Source organism: Columba livia, chromosome 7 (genome assembly GCF_036013475.1).
Source record: "Columba livia isolate bColLiv1 breed racing homer chromosome 7, bColLiv1.pat.W.v2, whole genome shotgun sequence".
Classification (NCBI taxonomy): domain Eukaryota; kingdom Metazoa; phylum Chordata; class Aves; order Columbiformes; family Columbidae; genus Columba; species Columba livia.
In genome coordinates, this window is record NC_088608.1 from 11,939,324 (window position 1) to 11,951,802 (window position 12,479).

Below are 12,479 nucleotides of genomic sequence, written 5' to 3' on the forward strand. Positions count from 1 at the left end.
CCAGGCAGGTGGTTCCTTGCAACAAAGAGAGATTAAATATCCCAAAGAATTTTACTCAGCTGTGTAAAACATTATTAAAAAGAACTTTCGAATAAGGTTGGTATGTAACTTGCTCTCTGGCTGCATAATGACAGGACGCCAGGCGCTGCTGGCTGCTGTCGTAGGTGAGGGAGGCACAGATGCCGGCGAGGTGGTGAGGCTCCGTTCCTGCGGTTTTAAGAGACTATTTGCTAGAGAAAGACCTGCACAAGCTGCAGAATTGCTTTAGCTGTGCTTAGGTGGACAAATCCATTTTGGTCCAGTGCTGTCGGGAGAGGGACACTGTGTAGGACTGCAAATCGTGGAGTGCGCCGGCTCATGGTGGGGTGACCAGCGTCATACGGCTGCCCCAGGGACACACCGACCCCGCTGCCTGGTGCTCGCAGGCACCGTGAGTCCAACTCTTGCTCTCTGCAGAAAATTATCAAGTTGACTTTGGGGCTTTGGATTTGTTCTCTTTGTGTTTCAAAGCTTCAGCGTATCTCCTGATTTTTGATACAAAATAGTCCCCCTGGAGAAAACTCTGTTAACACAGGGACAATGCTTTTTGCCCTCTATATCGAACTCTTGTATTCTGGTTTTCTGGGAACTTTGCTGTTTGGAGGAACCACTTCAGTAGAGCTGTGATAATGCAGAAGTCAGCTTGTGCTGAATTGCCTGAATTTGGTGGCTAACCTGTACTGATGTCCATGCTGCCCATGCTGTCCCAGTTTGGCTGCTTTCCTTCGCAGATGAGAGCTGGCCCACCTTTGTCTACACTGTGCTGCAAGCAATCTTGCAGTTGCATTAGAGTCTGTGATGATGGTAGCACCTATTTTAGGTGCAAAATGATGCTTAAAAAAATAAAAAGGCAACTTCCAAACAGGAAAGAAAAAGGAAAGAACAGAGAAAGGAAATAAAAATAATATACCTGGGTGAGCTGCATGCACAATTTGTCACCATTCTTGGATGCAAATGGCAATCCTTTCTGCTGTAATTCCAAGATGCCGAATTGCTCTGGGATCTGTGATTTACCTGAATATCCTCTCTTACACTGAAATCAGACTCTAAATGTTGCTTATATACCCGTCTTGCAGTTGAAATTCCTAAGTCATTTCAACAGTTCATCTACTGTCTTTACTGCATTGAACAGAAATAATGGAAAGAAGATAGAGTGATAAAGAAAAACACCAAAGGGAAGTAGAATGAAAACTGATTGATGAGACGTAAGGTAGTTAAGCAACAGATGTTAAGCACCGTTAACTGATTGTCTTATTATATTCTTCCAAAGGCTCATCTCCCAGACCCTCGCAGGCCGAGCGATCTGGATGTGCGTACTGCAAGTCAATGTGAATCTGAAGCAAAACATTTGCCTGTAGACTGATAAGGAGCTTTTCAGTGAGACAGTGGTGGTATAAATGCCAGTCTGGTCTATCAGTGCAGTTGAGTCTAACCTCTCTAGCCTTTTAAACATGGAAAAACAACAGCTCTAAGTGGCTGTGAGGTTTCAATTACATTTGCACCCCAGAGGGACACAGCGGTGACCTGGTGCTGATGGATTTATGAGTATGTTATCTGACAGGAAGGCGGGTTTAAAAACAATTGCTGCAATATGTGCTTAGTTATTACACTAAACTACTTTCCTTGGTTTGGAAGTCTCTATTTTTCTCTTCTCGGCAGGCTCAGGTAGCTGAAGGGATTCCTACCATTGATATGAAGATTATTTTCAGAAATTGAAATCAAAACTGAAGTCATTTTAGACATTAAAAAAACCACACCAACATTTGAATCACCATCATGGTGAGGAGCCTTTTACTTCAGATTTAATTTTTTTAAGCTGAGAAGATTATTTTCCCTGACGATTCTGAGCAAGAGTGATTTTAAATGTAAAAGGATGAGTTAAACTTTTGTGAACACTTTTACATTTAAATCCTTAGAACAAACATGTTTCATTGATATGTTATCTTGCCCCCCTTATATTATGAACAAGTTTGGTTTACTTAGCTGGAAGCCATAGAAAATTATCCTTGAAAGTTACAAATTGCTTTCCTTGTTCCTCTGAAGCCTTTTATTCTCTTTCGGCTAATCATTATCAAACAAAGAATTAAATATTGATGGGAAATAATGAAAACCTTTTAAATGGGCTGAAAAATATACAATTGTCATGACTATTAAAGTGTTCAGATTAAATAGTAATATTTCAGCATTCTCTAGTATGTCACAAAACTACAGCTCAAAACAGCTGTCCTCTGTAATGGTTTCCGTTTTACAGATGTATTCACTGTTAGCCTATGTGTGAAGACTGCTAAGCAGTTTTTAATTAACTTATGTCAAATGTTGCATAGCGGTACATCAACAAGAATTTACAAGAAGAACAAATCTTCATTCAGCTCAGATCAATACATGTACATAATTCATTACACCTGTACAGAAATATCCTACGAAGACACCTTAACTCTGCCCCATGAGGCTTTGCAGACAGCAGATGTCTATTTTAATAATTATTGCAGTAACAGGGATGAATAGGAATACACCTTCAGATGCTTTTGCACGTATTAGCACTTAATGGTGCCTATATGTCATCTATCTGCTTACATTAAATTCTATGTTACCCCTGCAGAGCTAGGAGCCAAACCAGGTGTTTCAGCCATATTAGCCCAAATTAAGGACCTCTTTGATCTTGTAATAGCTGGATGGGAGTGAATGACATGGACCTGAGCTTTAGATTCATTTGAACGTGTCTCTTTCTTCAGCAGACTCTAGCTTTGCCTTTTTGACTCCTCAGAAGCCATCCACGAGGCAGTGTCAATGTGTAGCTATATACCGTGAATTTGGATCTTTTCAGCAGCATTGTGGCCCAAATATTCTCAGGCAAGTTGTGCAGCCACGCTCCATTCTGCGGTGACAAAGTCACTAGTGGGACCTGTAGTACACGCTTGGAAGGTGGCGTGGGTGCAAGTGTAAGTGCCTCTGGCATGGGGATCGCAGGGTAGATCAGCCGGGAAGTGTCAGGGGCTCCTCACTCAAACTGGTAAGACTGCAAAACATGACTGGGCTGTCTGGAAAAAAGTGGTCTTGAGAGTTCATAAGCTATTACTTTTCTATTCCAGTAAAAACTACACTTGGGGAAGAAAAAGGCTTAAACACTATTCACTGTGTAACTTTATTTTTCTTTTTTTTCATACAGTTTTGTCTTTGCCATTTGCTTTTTCCTCTAGTGGAGGACAAATGAGTGAGTCTCTGACAGTCTCAGCTGGTTCACATGTCCCTGAGTACCACCGCCAAAGTTCTTGCAGTGGCCTGGGTTCCAATACTTAGCAAGTGAAGGTTTCTGCACAGAATTAAGAGTTTGATGCCTGACACAAGTGGCTAAAGAGGTCCACGAGTGGGCATTTTGTGATGGGAGTTCACCACCAGCACTGCAGCAAGAGGAGGAGAGGTGAGAAGGAGTCAGAGCACCATGGTAGACAGTTGTACGGGCTTTGTCTCCTAGTTGCACAGAAAGTAGTTTGTCATAGCCAACAACTTTCCTGCATAGCAAAATTTGCCTCTTAGCAGTCTGTGCATGGATCAGTCAGGAACATGATGTCTGCTTTAATAATTTTTCCGTATTCCTGTTGCCTTTGAAGTGGTCACTGAGGTACAAGGACAAGAAAATTTGAATGTGTGAGTGGCCAATAACAAGCAGCTTTTGCAAAACTCACTACCTTGATATTGCTGTGCAGTAGCAGCATTTCCAGTCCATTTTCGCTAGCTGATACCTGCTGCCAACCCTACTAAATAAACTAAACCAGCTTGGGATAAACAGGAGTAACTTATCCGTCCTTGCACCTCTCCAGCAATAGCTACTTAGTGCGTAAATCAATGGACTATTTTCCCGATGAAGTGGAGAATATGAAGTCTGGGATTTTCACTTCACAGTGTGGCTCCTATTTGAAACTTGTGTGACCTCCTTATGACTGCCAGGTTAGTGGCAATAACACATTTTACTGAGAATATTTGGCAAGGACGGGTTTTATTTTGTGCTTTTCCTGTATGACAGATGGCTTTTGGTTGAGGCAGGGGTAGAAATTCCCCACAGCAGTTGCAGGGAGACTTGGCCACATCCACTGGCGTTAATTATAATAATTGTCCTTTGTAATTAGCTGCGTGCCAGAGCTGGAGGCACAACATCACGTCTCTGCTGACTCCATCTGATTGTTGCGTCCTTTTGCGGATTGCTCTCCCACAACTGGGAAACAGATTGTTTGGGCTGGAATTAGAGAGTTGTAGGTAGGCAGCAGCTGCTCTTGAGCTTTTTTTGTATGCTAGTTAGATGTGTGAGATCAAATTGGTTTTGTTCATTTAACAGCCTGTTCAATGGAGGAAAAACAACATGAGCCCCTGTAACTGGTAACACTCTGTTCTGACAGAGGTGCTGCCTTAGATGACACTTAAGTGTATTTATGACTCTACATTTTCAGTTCCTGTTCTCCTACAAATGTAGGAAACAACTCTACACATACCTACTTCTGGAGGAGAAACCCTTACTCATTGCATGGCATACCAGCCTGTGCAGGTGGCTTTTGGTTTGACCTGAACTTGGTGCAAACATTTGCTCAGTGAATACAGCGCTACTGAAATTACACAGGGATTTTCCGCTTTGTAATTGAAACCTGGAACTGACTTCACTGTCAAGACCCTCATATTTAACATGTAAGCCCATGTACAAAAAAAGTGGGCTTTGCTATGAGCCCTGAGCCTCACTCATGGTGAAGAAGCAAGGCTTACACAGTTCTTTAGCAGGGTCCCCTGCTTTCTAGGTGCAGCACTCAGGTAGTCTAAAGCTTAGCGACTTTTCATAAAAGGATTTCACATCAGTGGGAAGAGGAGACTTACTTATGGGGTACCTCCTATACAGAGCGATAATCTCCACTAGGAAGCGTGACTATTGCAGATGGGTTGCTGCAAGAACCCACCGAAGCTAATGCCAGACCTGCACCTTGAGATCTGCTGATGTGAATGACACACGTCTGCTCTTGTCACTGGACTTGGACTGAGTGACACATGTGTGAATCTGGCTCCTACAATGTTGTGTGCAAATTTGTATTTTGTGTTCAGGATAAGGCATCAACGCAGTATTGAAATGAAATCCAGTTTGTGTTCAGCAACCTTGACAGGGTCGATATTGCCGTGATGCTGTAGTGAGTGAACAGGTAACCAACCCTGCCCAGCTGCAAGATGGATGTTTTCCAGAGACACTCCTATGCAGTATGTTATGAAGCTTCAATGATAAAATTATTAACTTCTCAAAGCAAAACAAAGATACTCCACTTTATCTGGAGAATAAATGCAAAGTGGCTGCCAAACCTGAAGTGTGCAAGGAAATCTGTGCTCATTGTGCTCAAATAAGTCTTTTAGAAATGGCAATAAAACCACAGTTTCTTTTTGTTTTTGGCCTCATGCCAAGCCAAGGCTGACACCAGGGATGAATCTGACTCTTTGCTCTGTTCAGTCTGGGGATGTGGGAGCAGAACGATGCAGCTTACTGTGGCGCCAAAGCTAAAACTTACAGAGAAAGCGAGAAAATCTACATTTCCCTCCTGCATCAAGTGCATCAAATGACTTCAGCGTATGATATTGCATTACATTATTAAAGCTGAACTCCAAGGAGCAAGTGGCCTAGTGATGTTATTTCACCTCCCAAGTCTGTTGGCAAATCTGTCATCTGAACATCAAGTGAGAATAAGTTTTAGTGGCTGCAGTCTAGGGGTTTTTCAAAAGCAGGGAGTTGTTAACGGTGATGGTAGTGTTAAATGTTTGCTTTTTGCAAAGGAGTTGACTGTGATTTGTATTATTCACTGCAGAGAGGTAGAAGAGACAATATTTTATCTGAAGACATTAATTCCCACACGATTTTGAAGTGTGGGGGAGTTGGGACTCTCTCTTCTCTAAACTGTAGGGGATGTGTCTCTGTCCAAGCTTGGAGGGTTATTTCTGCAGGCTTGCCGGGAGGAGAAGGCATGGATTAGAGCAGGAAATCCTTACTTGTTGCCTGTCTGCATAATGCATAGTTTAAATCGTCTCCAAATAGAAAAGAGAAATTTAAATAGAAAGAAAACCCATATCCAGTGTTCTCAGTATTCAAGAAAAAGAAAAAAAAAGAAACCAACAAAACAAAGAATCTGCATCTCAATCTCATCGTTGCGTTAAAGGAGATGTACTGAATTTGCAGAATGGCTGCAGCAAGTTGTGAATAATGTATGAAACAAAAAAAAAAATGCTTCCCTGTGCAGAGAGAATGCAAACAGCTGTGCTGTGTGCTGGGTGCTGTGTGCTGTGTGCTGGGTGCTGTGTGCTGGGTGCTGGGTGCTGTGTGCTGGGTGCTGGTGACACAGTTACACTGGCAGCGCTGGGGACCCGCGAAGACAAGTGCAGCAAATCCTGAGTACCCAAGTTTTCCTCCTGCTCTGGCACCGGTCCTTAAGAAAGTTTGGAATGACTTTTATGGCTTATAATTAATTTTTTGTTCCTTTTCTGTTCTTTTCTCCTCTTTTGGAAACTGTCCAGTTAAATGGAGGGAGAGAGAATAAGAAACATACACAAAGAGGCCAAATAAGGAAACGTGAGTCTAAATAAGTTATAGCTATTTTGTTTTCAAAGCCTATCTTTCTCTTTTCAATGTTGTTATTTATTTACTGTTGATGAAAGATGTAGATGAGTAGACTTGGCAAAAGTCAATGTCTTCTCGTACTTTGGTTTTGTAAACCAAACCTTGATTTGTATTGCCTCTGTGTTCACCTACTACCTTAAGCAGCAAATCTACTCCGATATGACAAGACAGAGGCTGATCAAACGTAGTGTTTGTGCTTTGATGCATCGCAAGTCAGATCTTCAAATATTTTTTTGTCTTGATAGCCTCCTGGCCAGAAAATGAGACCTGTGCCCAGTTATGTGGCATCTTTATAGTGAGGTCAAGTAGGGTTTAGGGCCAGCAGGACACCAGTCTTTTTCAGAAGGTTGTCTGAACTCTGGTCTATGGAAGAGAAGGGGAACAAATGCAAGCCCATTACTAACTTATCTTTCATTTAAATGAAATAAGCTTTTAGTAAAAATGTAAATAAGTTTTAAATCCTACACTCTGAAATTAAACAAATGAGTGAGTAGTGAAACACAACACGAAGAGCTGCTCTGCATTGCCAGGAGAGCCTTTTGTCTGAGGAGAAGAAGAAAATACAGACAATTAGTCATTTTTATGCTTTCAAAGCATTGGTTTGATGGTGCCAAACTTTTTCTGACAGATCTCACCTACTTCAGTTATCTGCCACTCCAGCTGATGAGGTTTCTAGGGCAACTGACATCTTCATAGTGAACCACGCAGCGTATTCTCAGGATTCACAGAAGGCTGCTCTTATAGGCTCCTTTTTCTTTAGCACTCCTAGATTTCATTAGCTCCATTTCTAAAATCACAACAGCAAAGTATTACTATTATTTATGAGCACAGGTGAATGATTTCTTTTCTTGGATTTTTCCAAGGCTGGTAGTTAGGAATGCTTCAGCTTTCTCCTCTGTCAGGTGTGTTCATGGGCGAGGGGTCTTGGCCAAGTAACTCCCATAACTTTGTTGGGAGTAACATTAGCTTCACTGCTCTGGAGAAAAATGCATTTGTCTCAGCCTGGGAGCTGGGCTTCCTATCTGGGGAACAGGAGAGGTGAAGAGAAAGGCAGTGGCAAGAAAGAGCTCTGGGCCGAGGCTGCAGCGGGGAGGAGATTCTGCAGACTGGCTGTGAAATTGCTTCTGTCAAAGACTCAGTGAGTCTCAGTAAGCTGATACAGGATTATTTGTATTGATAGGACCTGGTCCTAAAAGGAGAAGAGCTGGTTTCCTGGCTAAAGGAGGTGGGAACCTTTACTGTGTAAGTCCATAGCACGGGTGGAGTTCAACGGGACACTGTGGTTGCAGAATGCTTGTTCAAATATATTTATTCTGTGGATCAGGAAGACGGTTAACCATGCTACCTGGAAGAAATGAATAATCTGATTAGTCTGGAATTTCAGATTCTGGGGGATAACGTGTATACAAGTTATGATAATTAGCCATGTTTGGCTCTAAAGTCAAGTCTCTATTCTTAAAACACTTTCTCAGGAAACAAGATCGTTTTATCATTCTGGGTAAGATGAATGGCCAGTGATAAAGAGATGCAGGGAAGCTGTACCACAGCTGGGTCCAGTCAGGGCAAGAGGCATGAAGTTGCAGTGATACATTGACAGAGACACTCCCCTGTGTATTAATGTTGTGTTCCAGTGATGTCTGAAAGCTCTTTGACTTTTAGGCTGGGTACTGAGTATTTGAAAAGCAAGTAGCGTGTTGGTGGCAGCTATTCTTCCTCGCCCATTGGTATCATTCTTCCTGCATTGCTGGCTGGGTAGAGGCAGAAGCTGAACAGCGTTGATCATTCAGGTCTGCTCCTGGTTTCCAGGCCAAAATGTTAACAAAGAGGCTTCCTGGCTCATCAGCCAGCCAAGAATAAATGGGTACCATGCTTTTCTCCAGACGTCTAAGAGGTGGTAGAGGGGCAAGGAAATGCAGAATTAGCTGTTGAAAATAAATGATAAAGTTACGTTTAATGCTTACACTTCCAGCTGGAGCCTGTTTGCTAACACCGTCTGCCCCAGCCACTAATGCTTCCCGCTTCCCTGATGAGTGTCCATTTTCTACTGCTGGCTTGGTGTAAGAATACCATGAATAGGATTTTTTATTTATTAGCTGTGTTAATGTGGCACATAGGAGCTGCATTACGCTGGGCACGGTAAAAACACATTTATTTAGGCTTGTGTGAAAGTTACTAATGAGAAAAGATGGCTCGCCAAAGCTCTAGGCGTTCTGACACCTCTGAATAAAACAATGACATCCCAACAGTGTTTAAAGTGATGATTCCAGCAGAAACTCAGCCAGCTGCTTCCAGAAACTCCTACAGCATACCATTAGCCTTCTCTAAATAGTCTATAAAACAGAAGACTTGACAAATGTTAGGAGATGGTCTTTACCCTGAAGTGTTTACAGCCCAAAGCCTCCATCCTTCAGCAAGGTGTCTACTTATATGAGAAGTGAGAAGATGTTACTTGTCTTCTTTAAAATTACGCATAGCTCTGGATGGTCAAGACAGGAAGCAAATGGAGAAGAAAGGAAAACTCTTATTTGCTTGAAAATAAAAAAGATGGATACTTAAAGCTGAAAGGACTTGCCCGAGGCCACCTAGCGAGTCAGTGGCAGAGCCCAGAATAGAAGCCAGATGTTCTGAGTTTGTGACAATAAGCATTAACAGCAATTCAACAGAGAGATGTTTTCCTTCAACGTCTGTTTTCATATCACTTTTGAATTGTTTTTTGTTGTCTTTTTATTTTTTGAAAGGTTATCTAAAGAATGGCATGGGGAGGTTCAAACAAAAATGATACACTGAGGTGTCCAAGCTTTGGGACATTTGCTTGGGTTCTGATTTACCATGGACAAGAAGAGCTGTTCTGATCCTAATTCTTAGGCAGGAAGCTCAAAAATTGCAAGAGTCTATAAATATTTGCTTTATTTGCAGTGAAGAGTACAGGAAGTTCTGTGTTAGCCTAATTTAGGCTTCAGTATAGACTATTTATGTGCTACCTCCTGGGACCACCTCTGATTACTGAAAGAGTGACCTTATTGGAAACGAAGAAGTAGATCTGCAGTTAATTATAAAGGGTTCAGAGCTTGCTGCAGAACCCTAACAAAGGTATTCTTGTGGATGATCTTACTTGGTTTTATTTAACAGCTCAAATGAGGAGAGCTAAAACAGATGGCGTACTTGTTACTGCTCTCTGAGAACACCTACAGAAAGACACTGATAATAACTGAGAGGCCAGGCCTAATAGGTCAGGAGTAATGGCAAAGATCAGGCTGTCTGGGCTTACTAATTACCATCTGAAAGCAATAATGAACTGGTCAGTGGGATCAGGAACAGGTGATGCTGTGTGGAGAGGAGAAAGAGGGTTGTGTTTGTCTTCTGCATTTGGAAGAAGTGGTTTAAATGGTGTTGCCGTGTTGCCTCTTTTTTAACTTTATGATAATGCGAGTGACTTAATCTAATCTAAATGCAGCCTTTGGAGAAAATCTGCTGCAGGACTTTTCCAAAATAATTTCCTGAAGGGAAGAAGAATCTCTCTGAGTAAAGTTCAGAGTAATGTCTGAAGAGAGAAATGTAAAAAGCTGACTTATGGGGCAGCAAGTTTATACATGGGATGATGCTCCTCTAGGGCATTATAGAAAATGATTATACCAGATTTTGTTCATCAAGGCAAAGTAAGCTAAATCAGATACAAGGCGAAGCCCTTAGGAGGGGGAGGAACGTATTCAATTTAGTGAGGCAACTGTGATAGTAATTAAAGCCCAGATGGAAACCTTTGAATGTGTCTGGCGTCTGTGTATCTGCTGTGTTTTTTCTGTTAACTTGACATTATAAAAGGAGCACCCAAAGAATAAAGAGATGGTGTTTGAAATTTCATCAGTCAAGTACTGTCCCAAATTTGATTTATTGTAAACAATCTTCAAAAATTGCTTTGGGTGTATATGATACAGGCAGGGAGTTTTCTCAAGTGGTAATTCACAAAGAGAGAAATTGTACATTATTTCTAGATTTGTCTTCACTGAAATGCAGTCAGGATTAATCACACCATTTGCCAGCTCTGACTGTGAACCTCTTGTACTTCGGACATATGGATAGAATTTTATTCTGCTGTTATATATTCTCTCTGAGGCAGAGCGCTATGCTGTTTACTTTATGAGCAGATATGCTGCAAGATTTCAGTAAAAATACACTATACAATAAAAAAAAAAAAGTAAAAATCAAGGTTTAAAAAGGGAAACTTTGTCCTACTTTTTCCCTGTAATACACAAGCCAAGAGCAGAGGATGGTATTGTATGGAAACACTGTTAAAAAGTTAGAAAATGTGAGGAATGATGTGCTGTTCCTGCTGATCTGGGGCGGCTTTAGCTCTGCGGGGCTGCCGCACAGCCGGAGCCTCCAGTGTCTCCTGCCTGTGTTTGACTCATTGCTTGTCTCTGGAGCAGACAGGCTGCTGCCAGCCCCACATCCTCCAGCACATGCACTACTTGCTGTCTAGTACAGCCATGGATGTTTTGCTCAGATTCAGTGTAGCCACTGGAGTGCCTGAGTTTGCAGCCCATGCTCACATCGCTCTGGGTTGATGGGCCGGGCTCCGGGTGCCGGCACCACTGACCAGCCCCTCGCCTCGGAGCCAGGGGAACAGCTGCTTGTTTGGAGCGAGTCAACTGTACCAAAAAAGAAAGAGAGGAGAGGGGAAATATTCTTCTTCAGGTGCATGAGATCACTTTTCCCCATATAATCTGCAAACACATATTTAGGGGCTTTTGAAGAAGTCTGTTATTTCCTAGACCAACCAGTTTATTGGCAATATTGTGATGTTAAGGTTGCAGGCAAAGCTGTAGTTAAGCATATGTAATTAGTGTCAATATTAATGGCCTTTAACGACAGTAAATCCAGGCAGTGGTGTTTTCTCTGAGTCTTCATTACCTTTATGCTGATAATGGCTTACAGCCTTTGTACCAAATCCACATTGCCAAAATCCTTCTGGTGGTGTTTGCTTAAAAATGTATCTCCATGTGAGCCTATTTCCCCCACATATCATGTCAGTCTTCATTATATGCACATATATATATATTTATTTTTTTTCTGGAAGTGTACAGGTCCTCTTTTGAAGTCTGTATTCTGAAATAACAACAAAAAAGCCACTTCTTAAAAATACAAAGGTTTCTTTTAATAGAGATTTTTTTAAAGAGCTCTGTTCTTAATCCAGCTGCTCTGTGTCTACATTTGCTCCTGTGCTCTCTGCTACTGGTTCACTGCTCATTGATGAGAACCCAGAACCTGAGCCCCACAACTCATGAATTTAAGACAGATTAAGTTAAGTTTCTGGTCTAATTTTTTCTTAATCTTCATTTTACCTCCACATTTAATATTAGAGGGTATAACAAGCATACGTGTCTGTGGAAGGAGTTTTTTACATAAGTCAGGTTGCCACCTGTTATCGTAGAAGTGGAGTTGCAGCATTTGTTGGCTCTGTGATCAATCCTCCAGAAGGGATAAGAGACTTGCACGTCTATAAAAGACCTGAGTATAGTGCAGAAGAGGAGCCTGATCACCTTTTCAATCAGCTTTTCACTTGCCACCATGTGACTTTGCTTAAAGCCAAATTAATTCTAATTAAAATAAAAATCCTCTTTTATTTCCTAAAATCAACATCCTGTAAAGTTTATAAGACCACTGGTTATATTTATGGCTCTTACACCTCCAAAGGGGGACCGTGGTGCTTTTGTCTGCACTTTCATCGCTGCCACGGGACTAAGGTCTGAATCTTGCATCAGTGTATGTAAGAGCAGACTTGGGAGATTTATAATGGGAGAATGCTGACAGC

General features: G+C 41.8%; 1 protein-coding gene across 10 annotated transcripts in view; it reads left to right on the top strand.

Annotated features, from left to right (window-relative positions):
* Window positions 1-12,479, top strand: part of SEMA5B (semaphorin 5B) — a 269,944-nt gene that overhangs the window by 108,003 nt on the left and 149,462 nt on the right. The window contains exon 3 of one of the 10 annotated variants that reach the window (XM_065070524.1): window positions 6,568-6,622. The exons of the other annotated variants lie outside the window; for them this stretch is intronic. The gene's annotated coding sequence lies outside the window, so the exon portion shown is untranslated. The remainder of the gene's footprint in view (window positions 1-6,567; window positions 6,623-12,479) is intronic. 10 annotated transcript variants of the gene reach the window in all.